Consider the following 17,200-nt stretch of genomic DNA (forward strand, 5'->3'; position numbering starts at 1 on the left):
GGGAGAAACCCCCTTCAGCTTCAAGTGCCTTATGCATTTTCACACAGTAACCATTCCTGGGACTCACATGGGCAGCCCTCAGTACTTCCGTTCCCTTCGTGTCCACCATGGAATAACCACAGGCTATTCTTGCTCTAGCAGAGCCCAGTCAACCTGACGTAATCAGAAGCTACTCAATGAAACGAATCCAGATTTTCATGGTTATAGATGAGAACATAATCCAGTTCCATGGTGGACATTTAAGAGAGAGCACAAGCTTTTATAAAATAGCACATTGGAGACAAAGTAGTTCAGTGTGGCCGGGTCTGATCGTACCACTGTGGGAATGCAGAGACCACCTCGCTTTCCCTGCTGCTGTGCTGGTTTGGAGCAGCTTTGCCCAAGTTCTGTGCTTGGCTCTCTGGCTGAGATTGAAGCCACTCCTCTTCAGAGTGACAGAAGACCAGACCAAGCACATGGTCCTAGTCTCTCTCTGGGTCACAGCCTTTCTGTAGAGGACCTGTGCAAGCCTCCACCCTTGATGCAGTGGTGTGAAGAGCAGATCTCATGCACCCACTGTCAGCTGCTTTGGGCTCCAAAGAAGGAAGCAAACACCCAGTCTGGATGCCCCCGTCCACGCCCTCTCAGCTCCCCTGCCTGAGGCCCCTTTCTTCTCTCCAAGTCCCTCCCCTTGCTGGAGCTCCTAACAAACCCCACAAAGTTCACCACTAACTTCAGCCGCCAAACCCTCTTTCCCAGGGTGCCTCCACAATCTGTGACTTTTGTCAGGCGGTGCCAGCACTTCCCCTAGCTCCAGTTCACTTCTAGTCTCTCTCAGGAGAGAATGGAGCTGCTTATATAGTGTGTTTCTTCCCAGCATGCTTTATACCTCCTGCCCCCCTATATTACCCAACTCTCTTGGACTACAACTCCCAGCATACCTCTTGTTCGGGATTGTGACCCGGCTCAGGGAAATGCTGTCTGTCTTAAAGGGCCAGCATGCCCTGTTGCACCACTGAGAGCTCCCCCTTTCCCCTGGTTGGTGCTGCTAAGCGAGAGCTTCCCCACTGGCCTCCTCCCTAGCTAGTGTTGGGAGAGAGCTCCCCACATTTCAACCTGCTTTAACCACTGCACCTTCCAGTTTGCATACTCACTCTGATCTGAACAAATAGTTTCTAAGCAATTTGGTTTGCACTCCTCACTGCTAATGTGTCATTTGTGTGAGTTCCCTTCTCACCCCAGAAGCTAGACATCATGGCCAGGCTCAGCTCCATGGGTGCAGCAGTGTGTGGGGAAAGTCTAGGTTTTAGGGAGCGGCGAGCATGGGTTCTCCTCTCCCCCTGCACCCAGGAGAAGGGATTCTCTACAAGTCAACACTAAAGCCAATTGGTGCAAATCATAGGGAATGGCTTTTTGCAATGGGATTTCATGTCCATTCTGCAAACAGGCAGGGAAGGGAGTGCTGTCCCCATAGATCAGGTGGTGGGATTCATTGGTGGAGCCAAAGGAAAGGTACCCAACCATGGAGACTAAGGAGGCCCAACAAGGTGACTCCAGGGCAGGAACCACGTTCCATTGGTGGGGACACCTAGGGCTGGAGGAGTAGCTGACAGTTCAGCCCTGTCTCTAAACAGCACGTACTGAACTTCAGAGTCACACTGGATCAAGGATGATGGATGTGACTTTTCAACTACCTCATGCTCATGTAGAGCTTGCTGAGTTACAAGTGAGATAGCTAAGTACCTTTCTTCCTGGTTCTCCACATGGCGGATCGAAGGCCCCAACCTCACAGTATCCTGGCCCTATCAGCAGCAGAGTTCTTTTGGTGTGTTGAAGGCCTGTCAAGGACCACCCACGTCTGGGCATTGAAAGACAAAAGGCTGGTCCTGAACTGTTCAGCAGTTTGGTTAATAAAGCCCACCTCCCAGCTGCCAAAGCCTTCCACACAGACCTTTATCAACAACTTCTTCATCCCCCTCTGAACTGCCGATCCCTGCCCACAAGCACCTTGCCCCATGTCACCAATGGGAAATATGTCCTGGTTTTACATTTCAGAACCTTGGAGTCCTATTTATGCAGCCTGGCCTCTAGCACCAGGACCCTAGCCATGCCCCGGTGGCTTGCATACTTCCCTAGGGGCACTCTCTGATTGAGCATGAACCCTAGCTGAACATAAGGGCCCTGGGAAGAGATGTCAGAATTGCTATTTGAGTTGCTCTGGAGAGCTCCATCCCATAGATCTTCCTCAGAGCCTCCATGTCACTGGTTGCCAGGGCCTTCCTAACTGTATCGCCTTGGTATCTCTGCCTAGCTGGGTCGGGTTTTTGGCAGAGCAGACAGAGCTGGCTTGCTTAGCCCCAAAGAGATGTTTCTCCTGTTAGAGGATCTGTGGGACAAGTAACTGGATCCCAGAGCACCTTTCCATGCTGTTTCCATAGCTACTTTTGGAATTAGCACAGTGACAATCCCTCTTCCCTTTAATCTGTGGCCATGAGCTGGTGACAAGATGACAGGCTGGATCTGACCGGCCTAGTTCCTACCTGGAGATGACAGAGACTGTCCTGGGGGCAGCTCCCTCCTCTTCTTCACCTGTTAGGGATGAAGCTTTGTAGCCATCTCCTTTCATGCTGCAGAAGGGGCTGCAGTCTGCCATGGGAGGGCAGGACCTGTGCACATATGTTCCCATGCCTTCTCCATCAGGACTGGGTCCATCTGCTTCTCCTGTGGCCACTCAAACAGTGTGCAAAGAGTCAGCTGCTCTGTCTTAGAGAGGCCTAAGGAATGGAGATTTCCAAGATTCATGGCAAACTGTCAGAACAAACCACTTCTGAGCAGGATGGGAATTCAGCAGAAAGACAACATGTGAAGGAAGGGGCGAGTGCCTCCTATCCTGCTGCAGCTACTCCAGCTTGCAAGGGCAAGAGGGTCCTTCAGCTAACCTCAAAGGAAGGACCTGCCACTTGGCCCCAGTTTCCCTAACTAAGGGGAAAAAGAGAGAGATGGGGGTGTGACATACCAAGGTACAATCCAGAGTATACTAATGTGTAGCTGTGTCGCCCCTGCCCTCTAACATGGGGTGCCCTTTACAATGCTTTCCTGCTGTACCCTCCAGCTTGGGCTGCTCACAAACAGCCTCCAGCATGCAAGTCACTCCCAGCTGTGTCTGTGTGTGCTGCAGCCAGCCAGTCACACCTTGGCTCTTACCAGCCTCGGTTATACTGCTGGGTGACCCCAGCATACCACCAGCCCTAGATTTGTGTGTAGTGTACTGCCCAGCCCTCTCGTGGACAACACGAATTCATATAAAGTCCGTATTTCTTTCATAGAAGTAATATGCACACGTTGTTATTCCAAATGGAGTGTCACCGACGCTTCAGCTTAAACACATTGGATTAGATAAAACAATCAAACATGTTTATTAACTACAAAGAGAGGGATTTTAAGTGAGTACAAATAATGAGGCATAAAGGTCAGAACATTTACAAAAAATGAAAAGATAAAACACTACTAGTGCGTAACTTAACAAACTATGTTAATTTAAAAGCCAAATTTTTCTCCCTATCTGCTCTCAACCATCTTACTGATCAAACTTCTTAGGCCAGGACCCCTTTTCCAGTTCAATGGCTGCCTCCTTTATCCCTTCTCGTGCAGTGAATCGATGGACAGAGAGAGAGAGAGAGAGAAAGAGGTGCCTTAGGGTGTTAGTCCCTCCTTTTTATAGTGTCCATCCCCCACCCCACCCCCAGGGGAAAACATTTCCATCTGAGATTCTGGAGACCAAAGGTCCATAGTGTTCCCTGCTGCTTTTTCTCACCTGTTTGAGGTTTCTTTGTCCACCCTTCCTGCTTGATGACTTTGTTTACTGCTTAAATGCAAACTAAGCAAAGCACACATTCCATTGTTTGAGACAGACCATGTGTAAAGAGCACTTTACAGTGGAATCTTATAACTTCCCATACAATGTTGCCACTCATTTTATCAGGACAATAGCGGCCAGCAAATTATGAGTTTTCAAATGATCCCTCACAAGGCAAAGTCTTTGTACAAAGAGGATTTCCCTAGTGTGTCGGGTGTGGACACAGGGGTACATTGTGTCACAGGGAGGAGGCAGGGTAAGAGAGGGAGAGAAGCAGTTCTGGATGGCTTCTGATAGAGAAAGCCACCAGGAGAGCCAGGAGATGGAATCCAAGCAGTGTGTCATCTCAGGGAGACAATGACAAGGCCATTCGTTGTGATCACAGTTCTCTTATTTGATAGCAGTGCCCCTGGTTTTCCTCCAACAATGAGACAACAGCTAACAGCCACTGCATTGAGCAAAGTCAAAGCCGTAGCATCTTCTGGACTGTCAGGGACCTTCCCCACCACTGATACATTCTCTCACATAAACCAGAGACCCTTCCATCCACTAGAGCCTCTTAAACACGACCGCCAAAACTATCCTCCCTGGTGAGTGAGCTCAGAGACTGGCATACCCAAAGCAGGGAGAAGGGAGCCCTCTGTGCCCGGTGTGAGCTTCCCAGGGCACTTCTCTGGCTTGCCAGTGGTTGTCTAGCGTCCCTGTGTGAAACCAGTTGGTGGGTCTCAGCCCAGATCCTGTGCTCGCACCCCTGACACCTCAAGCAGGCATCTCCTTGTCAGTCTGAGCGAGGAAGCCAGGACTGAACAGGCTGGGGCACTGACCAAAGTCCCCTCTCATCTCCAGAGCTCTCTTTCCCCCAGGGATGGGTTGGTGCTAGCCTTGCTCCCGCCCAGGCCTCCTCTGGAAACTGAGATCTTCAGAGGCCAGTGCAGTCAATCAGGGCCCGTCCACTAGCACGAGCAAGGAAGCCTCCGCTACAGAAGAAGAGCATTGAGGGGAACTTGCAGCTGATCCCCACCCAGGCACGCATGGGGAAGAGAGGCCCTAAGATACCAGGAACTCTCAGAGGTGCATTGATGAGAAAGGAGTGAGATCTCAGAGCTCTGTATCTACCCAGGACCTACCTGGGTCTCTCCCCACTTCCTCCAAATAGTGGACATGTCAAGAGGCCTGGACCTGGAGAGGAGGAACAGAGCACGGTAGCTGCTCACGGAGATGCAAACCTGCCCCAGCTAATTGGTCCTGTCCCTTTCCAGTTTATTGGTGAGGATTCCTGGGACAGACAGTGGCGCCCATTAATTTGGCACAGTGGGTGGTCCCATGCAATGCCCTCCCTCTCCTCCCCCCAGCAATCCCTCACTGTGAGTGATTGTCTGTCACTCTGTATCCTGCCCCTTCACTGGGGAGAGAGGGAGACATCGCAACTAGAAAACCCCCTCCCCCAAACCCCAGCCAGAATGGCACAGGCTCAGGCTGGCTGCCCCCCATGGGGCAAAGCACCCGCTGACCTTCCCCAAAGGAGGCAGTGAGACAGACTGAAGGCTGCAGTGACAGGCATCTGGGTGAAGAGCGGGGGAGAGAGAAGGGGCCAGTGAGTCCGCATGGAACACAGTGAGAAGAGCCTGGAGGAATGCACAGCCTTCAAAGAGCCCTGAGACTGGCCTATCAGATCCTGCCCCCACCTACCAGCCAGCACATGGAGAGCCCCCCAAAGCTCCGTGCCAGCCTCTCGGTGCCCCTCCAACACCAGCCAGCACAGGCACTGAGCCCCCCACAGTCCTCCCCAGCCATACCAGCTGGCTCAGACCTGTCCCCAGGCCAAAATCCCCCTCACAGCCTCAGATCCCCTCAAAGGTGGCAAGAAGGGGCTCCATGGTGCAGAGGTGAAGTGAGCGTAGCTGGTGACACACCTGGAATACATTATCCATTCCCCCACTGTGGGGCAAGCAGGTTTCTAACTACAGAGCCTGGGGAGAACTGGCCCCACTGGCCCAGCATCTCACCGCTGGAGGCTCCAGGTCTGCCCATGTCATAGACACACTTTGAGGGGAGACACAGGGAGAGGCCCAGACACACAGGCCCCAGGGGCCTACTCCTGTGCTGCGTAACACCCTCCAGCGCAGACTGGGTGTCAGCCCTGCACCACTGGCCCTCTCTCACACCCACTAGCAAGGAGCACTCCCAGAGTCACCGCCTTCGCACTAATCCTACAACACAGCCTGCTGCGCTCTCCTTTGCTACCTTCTCGCCAGCTGTCCCCACAAAATTCAAGGGGCTGGGAACAATGAAGGGCTTGCTCCTGGAGAAGCCCAGAGCCCTGACCTTCCCTGAGGGATCGTCGAAGGAGCCCAGACAACATGCCCCTCACTAGGAGGAGTCCCTATGTCCCCGAAACAGTTTAGCACTAGCTATAAAGCCCAACAGCCAATCGGCCTTGGCTGTCCCTGGGTGGTCAATAGAACCGCTTCACACACCCAGGAGAGGAGTTGGTGCTAGGAATGGGAACTCCCCGCCACGCATATACAGACAGCACTGCTGGAGGAGACCCAGCCGGACAGGAGCCCCAGAGAGCCAAGGAGCCAGAGATGACATGGGTAAAAAGGCTTAGGAGATCTGGCCCTAGCCAGGCAGTAGGGAATGGCTCAGTTGTAAAACCTAGTGCAATGGTGCCACCTCGTGGTTTCTTCTATTCCGGGTAAGGTCATTACTTCTCCGGCCTTCTAAAGTTCACCAGACTTTGAAAGGTTTTCCCCAAGGACCAGCCTCCACATAAGCCAGAGCTCCAAGGCCACTAATCCTCCAGAGGGCTGTCAAAGCAGGCCTTGCTTTCCAGTGTCTTCGCCCATCAGACCCAAGCTCCTCCACCCCTGCGTTCTCTGCCCTGTAGGCTGAGTCAGGACCTTGCAGCGTCCAAAGGGGCCAAACAAGGCAAAGGACGTGGAAACCACGGACACAGCACAGACAACAGTATAAAGCCCCCAAAGCCCCCAGTGACAGGGAGACCCTGCAGTTCAGAGTTAAGAGACACACCCTACAGCCTGGGTGGGGGCCTCCCACCTCTCCCAGTCCACCCCACACTAGGCCCCTTCCACCTGCTCCTGTCTTCTTGAAGGCAGACCTCTCCAGTGATGAGGGGGCCCTGTGGCTGGTACTCCCCTCTGGGTAAGCCTTTCTCCCCCACCTCACCATGTCCTAGGGTCATCAGCCCCTGCTCCCCACAACCGTTCACTCCCTGCGACAGCAGCCCCCCATTGCGCACCCCTTCCATCCTCCCCTTGGGGTTTTGCGCCCAGGTGTGTCCTCTGCTTCCTCTCCCCTCCTGCTCTCTTCCCCCCACCCTCTGGCCTCTCCCACGTGCCCCCTCTTCTCTGAGTCTCTGCCCCCACTTCCTCTTGTTCTCTCTCCCAGCGGGTGAGTTGCTGGCTCTCACCTGTGCTCCCCACGGTGGGCACTCTTGAGCAGTGAATGGAAAGGCAGCCTCTGGCAGCACAAGCACCAGCTCCCTCTAGGGGCCAAATATTAGAACTGCAGCCAACTTTTGTTCCCGTCTTTGGCTGTCCAGAGGAAAAGGCAAAAACTCAGGACTGGCCCCTCCAAAATCAGGACTGCTGGCAACTTTTGGATCACCGAACAGCTGCCTCTGAAAGAGACCCTTCTCCTGCCCACAGTCACTGGCCTAAGCCTATTTCCAGGAGCCTGCAGGGAAAGGAAGAGGACTGTGGAGTGTGGATTATTTGTTATAGCATAATCAAGAAAGTGAGCAAGGACTTTCTCAGCAGCGTTGCTGGTGTCTCAGTAGGGGCAGACCTTGGACTGGCACTTCATCTGGCTGGTCCTCTTGCTGAAAAGCAGGAAAAGACCCAGAAGCTGCAGATCAGTGGGAGAAAGCAGGAGAAATCAGACACTTTCAAAGCTGCTGAAAGCTAAAGTCTTGGGCTGTTATTGTTTAACATTTAGTTAGTTGTTGTAGAAAATTATAGGGCAGGGAAGTGTTAAGTAGAAGGTGAGATTGAAAGTGTGAAATCCAATAAGGTTTTTATTTATACAAAACAGCCATGCTGTTCCCGAAATAGTTGCAGCAGTAGTCTCTGACCCCAGCTGTTTCTCTCTCTCTCTCTCTCTCTCTCTCTCTCACACACACACACACACACACTCACTCTCTTCCCGCTTCCTGTTAGATTTTCTAAACTCAACCAACACCACATTTCCCTGTCTCAAGAACCCTGATCTTACATCAGTAATAATTATAATGCAGTAACTTGCTACTGTATTAAAAAACACCAATTAAAGTAATTAGCAAATAAATAATAACTAAGAAGAAACAGTTATGTAACTATAAGTAAATTTCTAGTTATAACTGAGGACTAATCCCCCTTCCGTTAATAATTATATGACATAGTCTCTAGTTCATATTGATGACCATCTGACTCTGATAGTATGTCTGTCAGGTCCAATATCCTGTTTGTTCTCCTGCCTTGTCAGTGGCAAAGTAAAATCACTGGGACCAGTTAGATGGTCAGAAACATCTCTGCTTCACTCTTGATAAGCAGGTGAAAGTTGAGTGGCATTTCATATTGGACCATCTCACAGCTTGTAAGTGCCAGGTTCTTTTTTTGCAACAATTTTCAGTGGAGATGTGAACCTGGGATCTCCTTTTCAGAAGATGTTGTACTCTTACAAACGAACCACATTTGACTTTGGATTCCTGGGCCCTATGATGTTTAGTTTGTCTTACATTTGTGCTGTTCCTGTTGAATGGTTTGTCTTATATCCAGCTGCAGGGATATATCAGATGTAGGTCCGCGTAACTGAGCAACATTTTATTTAATATACATCTCTCTAACCATGCAATAATTCAGTTTTGGACTGTGGCACCGTAGGTTTGAAAGACATCTGTAGTGAAGGTCATCTATGCTTTTCTTTCTAACATAGATGTCTGCAGACTGCCTTCCAAACTTCTGCTGAATCATTCAATTTCTCCGTTAGCTTGAGGGTAATACGCAGATCTGCTATGTCTAATATTCCTGTCTGCTAGGAAAATTTCAAATTCCAGTGAGGTGAGCTGGTTCTGTTGTCCGACATCAGTTCTTTTGGGTTCCCTTCCTTGCTAAAGACTGTCAACAAGAATTTGATCACCATAGCAGTGGAGACCTGTGATGTAAATAACACTTCCAGCCATTTATTGAAGTAGTCTATCAGGCGGATCACATAGTAACAGTCACTTGGCACATTGTCGAATGAACCTGGCAAACTCTTCCTGTGCTGCAGCTGGAAGAGGAACAGGCTGTAATAAGTGCAAATACTTCTTTGTCATCATCCATCTGTACATCGGGCAAAGGTAAGGGAAGGCAGGATAAGCGATCAACAATCATTTTTCATTCCCAGCCTGTACTCTGTCATACGGGAAAGGCAGTACTCTTGCTGAACATTGAGTAATTTGGCTGCTTGATTGTCCAAGTCCTTTAGATGTTAACAGTGTTGTCAAAGGGCTGAGATCTGTATGCAATTTGAAAGTAAGTTCTTCATTTTTCCATAGCCCATATACAAGCAAGTGCCACCTTTTCAACAATGGAATGCTTCTCCCCTCAGCTTCTGTAAGTGCTTGCAAAGCTTCTCCATGTTGCCCTGGTGGAGTTGAATAAGTATTGCTCCTAGTCTGTCATGTGAGGCATCTGTAGCCACCATTGTTGGTAACGCAGGTGCAAACAAAGTTAGTGCTGGGCTATTTACAATCAAATTGTTTCCTGTCTCAAAACTAATTTGTGGGACCCTGCTGTTGTGATACAGTGCAGTGCAGCCTGGAGATGTTTTCATGTTCCTCCGGAGACTTGCTGAACAAAATAATATTGTCCAAACAACACTGGACTCTAAGCTGGTTCTTTAGAATCACTGACATCATTCTTTGGAAAGCACTGGGGCCTGATGCTAGTTTGCACGGTACAGGTTTAAAGCAGAATAGTTCGGCATGTGTAACGAACACTGTGAGAGCTGTGCTTTCCTTCTGTAGCATAACTTGGTGAGATGCACGCTGTATATCAAGAGTAGAAAACATCTTTGCACCACAAAGTCCCATGACCACTTCTTTAGGGGGAGTGGATGGCTATCAATCACAACAGCTTTATTAGGCTCTCTTAATTCTATGCAAAGATCAATACCTCCAGGTTTCTCCTTCATCGGTGACACCCATTCAGAGGATGCCATCTCCTCAATAATACCATTCCGTACTAATTTTTTAATCTCCCGTGATACAGCGTCCCTGATTGAGAATGGAAGGCTGCAATTTCTGTGCTGTGGCTGTCACATTAGGTCAAAGTTTAATTTGGTGAACAAATCCAAAGGCACAGCCAAGGGCCTCCTCTGTACCATCCTCGTTAAGAGCGGAGACCGGAGATTGTGAGGGTTTCAGTGCCATAGGAGTAACCCGCCCATTGACCACCGGCATGTGGAGTGCGTCAAACAAATCTCTACCTAGGACAGGCGTACCCCCTCTGCACAATACAGTCTGCTGGTACACAGTTACAGGTAAGCAGCCAAGCACAGGAATATGGTTCAGCAAGTAGTGCGCTAGATGTAAGCTTGGTTCAGTAAGTGGCACACGTCCAAAGTATTGCAAGTGAATTGGTTCAGGTGGTATAGAAACTGCTGAGCCAGTGTCCAACATTAATTCCACTGCCTGGGGCTCCCCTCCTGCCGCAGAAGGGTTTGAACAGTAGACGTTATTTTATCCACAATGCATGTGGGGCTGCTTCTGCCCCCAGGGGCGGTGGGGGGACCCCACCGCTCTCAGCCACTATGAGTGGCAGCAGTGGTGGGTGCTGGACCCCACTCCCTATTTTGTCATGGTTATTTTTAGTAAAAGTCACAGACAGGTCACTGGCAATACAATCAAAAAACAAAAAATCATGGAAACTCATGACCTGTCCGTGACTTTTACTAAAAATAACCACGACAAAATCTTAGCCTTAGCTATGGCCTCCTCCTAGCCACGGAAAAGAACCAGCTCACGATTTCCATGCCTCTGCTGGTGGCCATGGTGCCAGTCAGGAAGGTTTGAGTTGGAGAAATTACTGAGGTATTCACTCCACACCAGGTCCTGTCCTGAACAGTGGCGTGAGAGCTCTATTCGTGGGGGAGTTCTGCACCAAAAAATAAAAATTCTGCCAATTTTATTTGTCAAAATAACGCTACACAATCAGGGCAGTTTCAATTATTTTGGTAATTTATTCCAAAATACCTGTCAGCAAGTATGTTTGTAACAACACAGACACACAAATTTTCCCCCAGGAGCAGAGAGTTAAAGAAACCCCAATGACAATCCAGTTCCTGTTTCTCTGCTCTTTTCCCCGCCCCTCCAGAGCCTTAACTTTTCTTCTTGCTCTTCCTTCAGTGGACATGGGCCCTCTTTGTAACAGCCCTTAACATATTTGAAGACTGTTATCATGCCTCTCCCATGCGCACGACCCATCCCCCAGTCATCTTTTCTCAAGACTGAACATGCCCAATTTTTTAAGCTTTCCTGACCAATCAGGTTTCCTAAACCTTTTCTCACTCTTGCTGCTCACCTCTAGACTCTCCTCAATTTGTCCACATCTTTCTTGTGTGTGGCACCCAAACCTGGACACAGTACTCCATCTGAGGCCTCACCAATGCCTAGTAGAGGGGGACAATTCACAGATTCCAAAGGCAGAAGGGATCATTATGACCATCTAGTCCAGTGGTGCCTAAACTTTTTCTCTCACACACCCCTTACCAGTAATGGAATCTGTCTGCCCCCTTCTCCATTACAGCACAGTGGACTCAGCAAACAAACTTGGGCTGAAGGCGGAACTGGGGGCAGAACTGGGGACGAGAGAAGAGCTAGGGCTAGAGGCGGAGCTAGCTGGGGGCAGAGTGCAGCTGCAGCTAGGTCTGTAGTGGGGCTGGGTGGTGCTCCCTCCTTGCCCCTTGTGGGGGCTGGCCAGGGCCCCACCATGTGCCCCTTCAAATGTTCCTCCATGCCCCACCTAGGGGGTCACACCCCATAGTTTGGAGACCACTGATCCAGTCTGACTTCCTGTATAACACAGGCAATAGAACGTCCCCACATAATTCATAGAGATCTTTTAGAAAAATATTCAGTCTTGATTTAAAATATTGTCAGTGACGGAGACGCCACGACTCTTGGTAAATTGTTCCAATGGTTAATTACACTCACAACTAAAAATGTATACTTTTTTCTGTTCTCAATTTGTCTAGCTTCAACTACCAGCCTTGGATCATGTTAGACCCCTCTCTGCTAGACTGAACATCTGTTCCCCACGTATACACTTATAGACTGTAATCAAGTCATCTCTTAACTTTCCTCTTCATTAAGCTAAATAGACTGAATTATTTGAGTATCACTATCAGGCATGTTTTCTAATCCTTTAATCATTCTTGTGGCTCTTCTCTGAACCCTCTCCAATATATCAACATCCTTCTTGAATTGTGGGCACCAGAACTGGGCACAGGATTCCAGCAGCAGTCACACCAGTGCAAAACACAGAAGTAAAACAAATCTCTCTGCTCCCGCTCGAGATTCCCCTGTTCACATATTCGAGGATCACACTAGCTCTTTTGGCCCCAGCATTGCACTGGGAGCTCATGTTCAGCTGATTCTCCAGCATGACCCCAATGCCTTTTCAGTCATTACTGCTCAGGGTAGAATCCCCTAACCTGTAAGTATGGCCTATATTCTTTGTTCCTAGCTGTGTACATTTACATTTAACTGTATTAAAATACACAACGCTTGGACTCAATTTACCAAGCGTGATTAAGTGGGGGATTTTCGTAATGGTTTGCACGAGTGCACTGTCTCTCAGTTTTCCCTTTGTACTGCGTGTTTAATAAGGTGGTGGGAGAGGGTGTTTTTTGTTGCAGAGGGCCAGATGTGACCCCACCTAGCAGTCTGGACAACAGCCTGGAACTGTGTAACTTAGCAACTGGTGACCCAGAGACCCACCCCATCTTGGGAGCCAGCCAATTTCAGCTGGGGGAGAACAAAGGGCCGAGGAGAGAGGGCCAGGTGATCTGGAAAGCAGTGGGTTCTGGCCAGTGGGAAGACAAAGGCCTGAGGAGAGAGGGCTCCGATTAGCTGGAAGGCAGCAGGTTCTGGCCTGAGGGAAAACAAAGGGTGTAAGAGAGAGGGTCCAGATGATCTGTTTGCTCAGGAAAGACAACAAAGGATTGAGGAGGGGGTGTTGGGAAGGTGATATAGGGTGGTGGGCTGGAAGGAGGTCGCTTCTGGAATGGGGACGGTCAGGGTTCCTTCCCCACTCTGACCGCTAGGGTACAGATGTGGGGACCCGCATTAAAGACCCCCTAAGCTTATTTCTAGCAGTTTAGGTTAAAACTTCCCCAAGGCACAAAGCCTTTGCCCTTGGATGACGTAAAATGCTGCCACCACCAAGTGATTTAACAAACAATCAGGGAAAGGACCACTGGGAGTTCCTATTTCCCCAAAATATCCCCCCAAGCCCTTACACCCCCTTTCCTGGGGAGGCTTGACAATAAACAAGATGAGCACAGACCAGCCTTGGATTCTTAACTCCCAAAAAACCCACTCAGATTCTTAAAAAACAGAACTTTATTAGAAGAACAAAAAAAGTAAGAGAACAACTCTGGTAAGATAGGAATGGAAGATAATCTTACAGGGAGTCAGATTCAAAACATAGAGAATCCCTCTAGGCAAAACCTTAAGTTACAAAAAGACACAAAAACAGGAATACACATTTCCTCCAGCAAAGCGAATTTCACAAGCCAAAACGAAGAAAACCCAACGTATTTTCTAGCTAGAATACTTACTAGCTTTACAGGAGTTGGAGGGCTTGAATCCTTGATCTGTTCCCGGCAAAGGCATCACACAAACAGACAAAAGCCTTTCCGCCGCCCTCCAGATTTGAAAGTATTTTGTCTCCTCATAGGTCATTTTGGGTCAGGTGCCAGCCAGGTTACCTGAGCTTCTTAACCCTTTACAGGTAAAAGGACTTTGCCTCTGGCCAGGAGGGATTTCATAGCACTGTATACAGAAAGGTGGTTACCCTTCCCTTTATATTTATGACAGGGACAAAGAGCAACCTGATCCCACCTCAATGTTGGACAGGCCCAGATGGACTGTGCTGACTTTCTAGGCCCGAGGACCCTGAGCACTTCCTGTGCTGTGTTCAGATGTTCAATAAACCCTTCTCTGACTCAGAGTCACTGCGGTTGAGAAATCAGGGTTGCATTGTTCCCTCTGGCTGTGGAGGCCCCAGGGGTCTAGAGCAAGTGGACTCCCAGAGGGGGCTCAGAGAGAGACAGGTGTGAAGGCTCAGCGGTGCAGTTCCAGAAGGCGGAGAAGCCCAGGGCTTAACCCAGAGAGAGTGTGAATCCTGAGGAGGGCTGTCACGCTGAAGGGGATTCCCTCCCAAGGACGGTACGGAGCAGAGGGCACTAGGTCTGCGAGTCTGACACCAAACAATCCTGATTGCTCTGAATCAGTGACCTGTCCTCTTCATTATTTACCAGTCTCCCAATTTTTCCATCATCTGCAAACTTTATCACCGCTGATTGTGTGTTTTGTTCCAAGTCACAGATAAAAATGTTAAATAGCACAGGGCTAAGAACTGATCCCGGTGGATCCCACTGGAAACACACCCGCTCAATGAGGATTCTGTATTTACAATTACATTTTGAGAGCTATCCGTTAGTACACATTAAATGGATTAAAAACTGGCTCTCTTAAATTTATATAGTTTTAATTTTTAATCAAAATGTCATGCAGTACCCAGCCAAACACCTAAGGGAATTTCTAAATATATTACGTCAACTCAATTACCTTTATCAACCCAACATGTAATCATCAAAAAAATGCTATCAAATTAGTTTGACAGGATCTACTTTCCATAGGCTTCTGTTGATTTGCACTAAATACATTACTCTCCTTTAATTCTTTATTTAATCGAGTTCTGTATCAGCTGCTCCATTATGTTGCCCAGGATCAAGGGCAGGCAGACAGATCTATAATTAGCTTTTCAAAGTACTGGCATAACAATAGCTTTCTTTCAGTCTTTCGGAACTTCCCAAGTACTCCAAGACTCAGGGCTTATCTACACTACCAAGTTTTGTTGACAAAACTTATGTTGACACCCAAAAGTTGACAAAACAAAAGTCACCAAAGGGTGTTCACACTTGCTCCCTCTGTCAATACATCACGTCCACCTAGGGGACACCATCATCGACAGGGTGGGCAATGCACCGTGGGCAGGGCCGGCTCCAGGCACCAGCGTTCCAAGCAGATGCCTGGGGCAGCAATCTTAAAGGGGCGGCAGTCCGTGAGCCGTCAGGGCGGCATGGGTTTTTTTGCTGGGGCAGCAATTCGGCAGCAGCTTGTAACTTCACAGTCCTGTGACGGCAATTCAGCAGCAGCTCCCTTCTTCAGGCGGCAATTTGGCGCATGGCTTGGGGCGGCAAAAAGCGTAGAGCCGGGCCTGACCGTGGGTATGTATCCCACAGTGCAGTGTTGTGGGAAGGAAGAGCTGATCACTGCGCACCTTGGGATTCCTCTCCGAATTCTCCCACAGCCCCCTCGGCTGCCGAGAGCAGCATCGTGAGTAGCTCTGTGAGCTCTCCGCGCTGAGGAATAGCAAAGCAGCGCAGCAGCCAGTCTGCTGCCGTGTTCCTAGTGCCGGGCAGAATGGGAGCATTCCAATGATTTGCTTTTTGTTTGTTCCTCAAACGGAGCAGCATGCTCAGCTGTCTGATACTTCCTGGAGCTTTGAAAGGGGATGGGCGCGTGCCTGCAGGGCAGCAGAGATCAAAACACTGAGCAGAACCATCAGGGCAGGCATTGTGGGATACTGGCAAAAGCCAGTTTTGTCGAGGAAACAATCAGCAGTGTGGACACTGGATCTTTGTCGACAATAAAGGGAGGGGAAAAGACAAAAGTCTTTCATGGGGTGGAATTTTTTTGTCGCCAAAACTGGGTGCTTTTCACGACAAAAGTCCCATTGTAGAGTGTACACTCTTGCTGTTTTGTCGCCAATAGAGAGTTTTTGGCAACAAAACTTGGTAACGTACACAAGGCCTTAGAGTAGCTTCTGTTGAACATCCTCCAGAGATAGTAATGGAATGGAAAGTGTTATCACCATCTAATGAGATCATATAATCCTCCCCTCCCCCCACCCCACTTCTGCCTTTTCTGCATTATTTAAAATTCTACCCTTCCCACCTAGTAATGGACCAATACCATAGTCAGAATTCCTTTTGTTCCTAACAGAGTTAAATTCTTTATTGTCCTTAACTTTGCTGGTCATAGACTTCCCCTTGTGTCTCTTTGCTTCCCTTACCAATTTTCTACCATTCCTAACTTCTGATTTATCTTCATTACTACCAACTTTCCCCTTCTTCCATTTTTTAAAATAATATCTGCCTTCACTTCCCTTCTAAACCAGCTCACACATTTATCCAAATACACACTTTCCCCTCAACTGGGACTTTTGGGGCATCTACTAGTGTTCTTAAATGATTTCCAATGATCATTCAGTTTTCTGCTTAAATTCATCCTCCCAGTTGATTTGACCCATAATTACCTCTCAGGTCTTACATACAATACTTTTGTTAAATATACCCCAGAATTATATTAGCCTTTTTCACAACTACATAACATTGATGACTCTCATTCAGTTTTGATCCTCTATAACCCCCAACTCCTTCTGAGCAATACATGAGTTATTTCCCATTGTGTACTTGTGCATTTGATTTTTCCTTCTCTTTAAGTGCAGTACTTTGCACTTGTCTTTACTGAATTCTTGTTGATTTTACAAGCTTTATTCCCTGGCTGGTGGGGTAGGGAAGGAAGAGATTCAAGAACAGAGCTAGGCAAATGAAAACAGTAGGGCATTTAAAAAAAAAAACAAAAAAACAGTGTAATAAGCAGGATGAAGAGGACTCAACTCTTGGGGAAAATGGGTGCATTACAGCTCAGTGAGTTGTTGCCTTTCATAAGGTTGGAGCAAGCTCTTAGTTGCTTAACTGAGCTTTGAAATAATGATGGTTTAACGGTCTTCTGTTTATTCCACAACTACTAAACTGTTTTCTCCTTCTCCTCAAACCTACTTTATGGAGTAAGATGACCCTTAGTTAGACAGTGTGCAAAGTACAAAAGCAGGACAAGACGCTTTACAAGAGTTCAGTGAAAAAGTTGCTGGATAAAAATATAAATAAGCACATGAAGTTGAAGTTGCCTCTGTTCAATAGCTAGCCCACGTCCAGGCTAATTCTTCCTCATGAGGAGTCAGGGTTGTAATGGGGAAGTCATTCTTAGCTTTTTTTGCTAATTCAGAACATAGGCCAGATACAAAGAAG

Source organism: Lepidochelys kempii, chromosome 7 (genome assembly GCF_965140265.1).
Source record: "Lepidochelys kempii isolate rLepKem1 chromosome 7, rLepKem1.hap2, whole genome shotgun sequence".
Lineage (NCBI taxonomy): Eukaryota > Metazoa > Chordata > Testudines > Cheloniidae > Lepidochelys > Lepidochelys kempii.